Below are 7,636 nucleotides of genomic sequence, written 5' to 3'. Positions count from 1 at the left end.
ATGCTTGTTTCGAGCTTGTTTGTTGTTGAAACGTTTGGTGTTTTTGTTGTATGAGTGATTCCAAAAAAGAATTAAGCATTGTTCGCTTCACTTTGCTGAGTGCTTGTTGCCTCTGCCTTACGGGGGCAAGAGTCATCAGGTTTTGGGTAATGAGGCATAGATGATCGTTTTCTGTCGAAGTCACGCCACGAAGAAATCCTGAGAGCCTAGCCATAGACAGCTTCGCTGTGAAAGGTGCACTGCACAAGATATGTGGAGTTACTTTTTAGATGCGCTGAGGTGAGCGGACTTCGTAAAAGAAAAGTTGTTGAGGTACAGCGGTAAATTTGTGGTCATTTTGTGCGCGCGGCTGCCAAAATCTCAATCCGTGAAATCCTGCAGCATTTGACACGTTGGTAAAGGTGGGCGACGCGGCTCGTAGGGATAACAGGTGCTTCTAAGGGGGCACGCCATAAACAAATCAAGTGATGGGTCGCATGTTGCCGCTTTAATCATACCGTGCCCCCAAAATGTACCTGATTTTCACCATAGTAATTGTGTGAGTGTGTGTGGGGGGGGGGGGGGAGCGGAAGGTTGGGGGCAGGGCGGTAGGGTGTGTGTGTTGGTGTATATGTGTTCGCTCTCTGCTTGAAAACGACTGCAAAGAATTGAGTGCGCTGTCTTTTGATGCCCTTAAATAGAGTCTATGCCGCCCTGAATATTATAATATAGGTGGGTTCCGCCTCGGAATAATGTTCGGCACTACGTGGCGCATTGCAGAAGCCTGATTCAACTAGGGGCTGCCTGTCGACAGCAAACGAAAATGAATTGTGTACGACAGCCCGCGAGTTGCTTTGAATAAGCTAGCAAGCGCTCTTCCTTGAGTAGCAGTCTCATCCACTCTCGTCCGATATTTTCTTCCTGCTGGAATCTTCCGACGACCTTTATTTTTTTTTATGTGCAGTTCTCTTCTCGTGTTTTTGGTATGTTTTGCTGGGCACACTATTATGCACAGCGTGCTTCCGTGCTCTGTAACTTGTGGTCGATGAAATCGACGTTGTGCGGTGCTGCCTAATTCAATAGTCAAATTCATGTTTAGGTACGTCACATTCAATAATCAAGAGGACATGCGCGGAAGGTAAAGCAGAACAGCCGGGGTTTTGTAAGATGCAAAGAACGTCAGCAGCACATACAGCGCAGTAAAATCATTACTTTCATGTTTTGTGTCGTAGTTTATCTTCCGTTTAAAGATGGTTACAAATACAACACATGTCAAAAATAGCCATCTTAAAAACGAAAAAAAAAATCAAATAATAATTGCGCGACCAGCATATATAGAGTATTACTGGAAATTTACGCCACATCTCTTTAGCGTATTTGCCGGTACAAATGTAAACTCGACGTGCCGGCATTTGTGTTTTCCTGTTTTTTTCTAGTGGTTGTTGAAGGTGATTTGATCGTCCAATATTCTGATCCAAATTAGAAAGGACTTGAGCGCGATGCAAGAACTTGCCATTTTCGATTCTAGACCACGCTTCCGAATTTTTTGTTCAGGTCAGCTACTCTAACGCTACTATTCTTCTTTCTTTTTGCTTAGCCTGACTTACAACAGGACTTCCGAAAATTAGTGACTTCTACTGCTAACAAGCCATCATCAGGCGAGTGGCTGTGTTGAGTGCGCCCTCGATTTTGAACGTGCATTTACGAAGTGCGCCAGCGAGTTACTGCTCGTAACATATCGTTAGTTAAAGAGCATTTGTGACGTGTCGGTAGGCAAGCATCTAGAGCCTTACGCTACGCGTGCAGAGGCCCAATAGTTCTGGGGCTATAACTTTCCTGTTTTATTCTAAAACTATTCGGCAGAAATCTGGTGGTAGGGTTCATGCATCACCTAGATAGATATATAAATTTGTCTAAAATTGTTATGGGACCATAGAATGACTTTCCAATTTTTGTATAAGCCTTATTGAAGCTCAGCCATCTGCACCATTCCTTTAGGTCAATGCACGCTGACAAAATGCACTAAAGAAATTAATACTGCCCGTCGTCTATCTAAAGCGCAATCAACGAACTATAGTTATCTTGGAATTTAGGGAACATTTCACCGATTATACTTAACGCTCGCTCAGTGTTGTTTTCCCGCAAAGCTGTAATGGGATGTTCAAGGACCGCTTCCCTGTGAAGTCGGCGAAGGCTGATGTCGTGTAACGGTGTAACATGACAGTCAAATGAAAGCCATCAATGCAGCCTACATGAGAACACCGAAGTTGCTTGGAAACGTAATTTTCAGTAGCATGATAGTTTGAAAGTTACTACGTGTCTATACCTCACTGGAATAGACAAAAACTTTGCTCGTTTATTTCACGCACCAATTCGTAATTTCGATTTTTCAGTTCGCGTTTAACCGGCTCTAATAATCAGATCAGCTGGCGGGTACCGTGTCTGGTTATCTTGTCTACGATCGTTATTAACATGGGCGGCATACTAACAGCATCCGAGCCAACCTCACAGCAATAGCTTTCTTTTTCTTTATTTATAATTTCTTTTAAAAGGTAGTTGAAATGTGCACTATATTTAGTAAGCTATACGTAGCTTGCAGCCTACGCTAGTATCACGTTTTGCAAGTTCGCATTATGCATTGTTGCATATGCATCTAGCGTTGCTGTAAGATATACCGATGCAAGGTAAAAATAATTTAGTTCAAAAGTGCATGTAGCATCTGCGCATTTTCGTTGACTTAACTTTCCTTTGTTCTTGTACTCCTGTATTATTGTGCAACTGGCCTTTTGCCAGCGTTTAATCGGTGTTCACTTCAGCGTTCCCAGCATATCCTGCTGCTAATCTATGGGGCGTCATTCCATCTTCGCTGGCACTCCTGGGAGATCTGCGTGGATGGCGTCAAGACTTCTGAGCCCGTCGCGCGAGCATCACGAGGGCCAAAGATCCACTGTTTTGTTGTATAGTCAGTGGCAATCTAACAATTACTAACAAGCACCACTCAAATAACGTCGTGCCTGAGCTCACCATCTCTGAAAGAAAGGCAAGCAAATTAGACGTTGCTCTTGTAATGCAAACTCTGGGCTAATTGGAAAATAAGAGGTCTTTGTATAGAGTTAAAATAGTACGTTGGCTGGGCAGTCATACCGGGATCATTCATAAAGCTCGTGCTGAACATTCAAGTTTCATCCTGAAGACAGTGACGCAACGGCAGATCTGTAGGGAAAAAGCTGTTTTAAGTAAGCAATACCGCTTGGCATCACGGAAATAAGCGGACCTAAACGGTTGTATATAATTTATATATAATTGTTAGTGGACTCAAGCTGACTCCGTTCTCTTTCAGAGATGAAGGACAAGTGCACTGCCTTTTTGTGGGTTGAAGTTGTTTGTAATTCTTAGGTTATCACAGACTACAGGCACATGAAGGCGAGCTGGAAGGGTTTCAACCTTAACTTTGGCATTCTCTTTTGAAGTCTGTCTGGTCATCAGCTGACAGCATGAACGTACTCAGCTGCCCGCGCGAAATCTTTACTGGATCTTTTGTCTAATATATACCAGACGTGCTCGCTTTTTGCCGAAATAAAGGCGAACAAATGACAAAAGTTGGTAAAATGCGCCACACAGTGGGAAGGACCGTTGGCAATGGTTTACATTTGCCTGTTTGCATGAACATCTGTACCAATGAAGCTATACTAAACAGAAAAATATTACTTCTGTATTAGTGTATTGCTCTTTTACAATATCGAAAATACCACTCATGCCACGACGAGACGCTTATTATGCCATAACAAATGCAGTAATAACAGACGAATGGCGACGCCTCCTTGAAGTTTCCGCATCAGCTCGAGAGGACGTCATGGACTTTGACAGCATCTGGTAAGGCCTGGTTAATTCATTAGCAGTAAGGACAGACTGCATTGTGTTCTAAAGGAACTAAAGATTGAACATGGAGAGTTTCTGGAACTTTTTCTACGCCGACTTGACCTAAATACGAAAACTACTTTTAAATACGTGACGTCACAGTGACGCACCAGTGTTGATGATCTCGGGCGAAATTCAAAAAACTGAATCTTTGACCTTCATTTTATCTTTGAATAGTCAACCTATTGTCTTGAAACTAATGACAACGGATATTTTCTGAAAAACGCTTCATCCATGAAACTAAGTGCATTGCTTTGGCGTCCCTTTAATCCAATCATCAATTAACGCCACCAATTCATTAGCGTCAAAGGCTGCCGTGCAAGTTATTAGCTTTTCCGTCACCCCAGTTTGGCTGTGACAAATTTCTTGTGCTGATCGGAACAGCGCACTGGAATCACGGAGCAGAGTGACGTGCCCGCTTTGCCAGGGCCAATCAAGGGGCGATAAAGCGATACAGCTATTTCGGGAAAACTTCATTTTCGTTAAGTTTGCAAAGACAGGTGGGTTATCAGATGAGCGAGGGAAAGTAAATGTTGAATTTTCTGACTTTCGCCGGAACCTGAACGCCGTTACGTCAGTGTGACATCATGGATTTGAAAGTTTCTTTTTTTTATTCTTGGGCTGCATCGGGCTCCGTCAAGGTTCCCTAAATTTGCTATGTAGAGTCTTCGGCTCCTTCGGGACATAATCTAGTCGATGTTTACCGATAAAGAATTACTTAGGCCCTAGGAAACGCTGTCATAATTCATGCCAACATGGTGAGCAAGTCTGGGAACTTGAAGGGGGCGTCTCCACTCATCTTTCGTTTTTAATACGAAAGATGGGTAGAGATTTCTATCGTTTTCTCGAAAGATTTTTTATATTTTTTATATGTCCCCTGAGGCAGAAAACCCAGCGTGATCAAGCGATGGTACGAAAAATGGCCTACGGGGCAAGGAATAAAAGCAAGTCAGAAAAAGCCAGGAATGACGCCGGATTCTTCAGGGACGATCATGTAAGCAAAGTAAATTGATACCCGTGCAAAGAGAACATGGTAAATTGCTCTCTAGGTAAGAATCAAACCCGGGTCGCCGCGGCGCGAGACGATCCCAATTCTCCGACGGCACGACGGCGCCACAGTTCTGGTTGACGGAAGGTGTGCTTAGTGCGTGTGTCATTGCGCATGTCACGTCGCAGCCATCTGGCTGAGTAAATGGCCTACACACTTAAACAAATGTACACCCTTTGAGGCGTACATTTGCCACACCACAATAATTGTCATCTGGCTTGTTTGCGTTTCCTTTCTTGAAAACGTTGCGCTCCCTACTTTCCTGTCGAGAATGCTCTATCGTGCTAATAACGCGCGTGCCGTTCAAGACTTGGAAGTACCGGGCTCGAAGCGTTAAAGAAAGGAAATGTGGACAAGACAGATCACGATTATTGTTTTGTGTCAAGATAAGACCTAAAGGGTGTAATTTTGCTTAAGAGTGTACTGTGTGCGTCATTGCGAACGTGGCGGCGCAGCCAGTGGGGAGGAGGTGACGTCAGCAGCCTCTGTTATGACCTCAGGAGTAATGTAGAAAATAGGTAATGGCATGCCATCGTTAATTAGGGGAAGTATGGCTAATAATGGGAATAAAATTGAGTTTGAAGAGAATTAATATTACAAGTAAGTGAAAGCCGACTTATGGTGCAGTAAAGCGGATTGAGATAAAGTGAACGCAGGTAAAATGAAGTGGATGAAAATCGATTAAGGTCGCGTAAGGTGTATTTGAAAGCATTCAAATCACGAAAGGATACGTAAGTGTCTGTCAGTTAATGCGCCTTTTCTGGTTTACCAAGCAACTTCCGGCAGTAAAAAATTGGAGGACGCTTAAGCTTTGCCTTTAATAGTGGAAGGCGATATCATTCAAAGATCCCTGACTGCTGGTCACGCTTCCCAGAGACTGGAGATTCTGTGGCCACAATGTTTACCGGGAAACACTGGCGGCGAACGCTAGGCACGAAGGCGAGCTTTCTGGTAGAAACGCGGCCCCTGGCGTGGGCGGATCTCCTGCTGCTGTTTCGCACTTTTAATATTTCAGTCTGACAAGATCTAACATAAAACGTATGCGCTGTCGGTATTTGATATTTGTTTGTGGGCTGCCGTTCTCAAAATTCCGAGGAATAACATTGTAAAGAATTTAAAAAAAATTAAATTATGGGGTTTTACGTGCCAAAACCACTTTCTGATTATGAGGCACGCCGTAGTGGAGGACTCCGGTAATTTGAACCACCAGGGGTTTTTTAACGTGCACTTAAATCTAAGCACAAGGGTGTTTTCGCATTTCATCCCCATTGAAATGCGGCCGCCGTGGCCGGGATTCGATCCCGCTACCTCGTGCTCCATTGTAAAGAATGAAAGGCAAGGTGTGGGCAACCTTGGTGATAAAAGAGCGGTTCGGTATGCGTTGTACGAAGCGACTTTTCCCGAAATGGCGGCCGACGCTGGACGCCCGACACGGGTCGCGGGACAACGACGCCAGACTTTCTGCGACATGGGACCCTTAACGCTGTCGCGTTAAAAGTGGTGTTTCGGTAGTGTAGAAGGGTAATTTAGTAGAATAGAAGAGCTCATTTTTCTCTTTAGTGCTTGTTCTTTCAGGTTTACGTGCCGGGTGCTGTATCAACAATTTCGTTACCACCATTCTACTGGTCCTTCAACCGCCACCACACGCCGCTCATATGCTTACAGATAGATTTATAAATAATTTATTGCTGTGGTTTCTTCGCAATTCGTTCTTTCAGCACAATGGTCACTACACGGTTGCAGTCGCCTCACTGATTAAGAAATATTTCTTAATAACATTTTTATTGGCAGCTTTTTTTTTTCGTTCTTGAGGTATTCGATCACAAAAGTAGCCTTTCTTCACTCCAATGAAAAAGAAAGGAAAAAGAACAAGTGCACGCAGCTATGGAAGCGCTCCCCACGAAGTCATTACACAGAGCAGCTCACTGCTATGACCTGCTGAGGCGTCTAATTCGTCGTCTCACGCTTGCATTCCAAGCGACGGTCGAAAGCCGACCCGTTAGCTTCGGGAGACAAGAGCATAGTATCAGGCAATCAACTTGTTCACGTAAAGACACAGAACGAGCCGAGAAGCATCACGTGAGCAGCTCTTCACGCACCCAGTTACGGTATCGGAGCGGGAAATGTGAATTTTCGTCAACAAATATCTTGACAACGAATGACATTTCTAAAACAGGGGATATTGTTTTTGCCTCCTCTGTCCTCCTCCAATAACACCGTTACAATGTTTCCATTAAAATGGATAAGTAAATATTCAATGAAAAGCAATGATAGAGCAAGGGAAACAATATGTCATTAGTCCCTCCCAGCTGCCGTTTGCCGCCCTTTTTCCAAAATCCTTCGCCGAAGTTTCGTGGAACACCGAGTATAGCGCTAGGTGGCGATCAATACGCAGAAAACGCAGCTCATGATCACCGGACGCGAACACCATCGCCGACAGCTTGCCACAACCAGATGGCTGTCGAGTTTTTTTTTTTTTATTCATTTGAAATCGCTTTATCATCAGCGGTGTCACAGCGCGCGGGCACATAATCGGCACATTTTTGTATTTCGTGGGCCACAAGTAGAGAAACCTATTTACGGAACTGAATAGGATGTTTTAGGAATCAATAATAGCTTTTTCTTAAAAAGAGTGCTGCTTTTGACTGAAAAATTAGGTTTAATGTTTCTTCTTCTCCAAATATCCACGCA

The sequence above is a fragment of the Dermacentor variabilis genome, chromosome 2 (assembly GCF_050947875.1).
Source record: "Dermacentor variabilis isolate Ectoservices chromosome 2, ASM5094787v1, whole genome shotgun sequence".
Classification (NCBI taxonomy): Eukaryota; Metazoa; Arthropoda; class Arachnida; order Ixodida; family Ixodidae; genus Dermacentor; species Dermacentor variabilis.
This window is presented reverse-complemented; position numbering follows the sequence as displayed.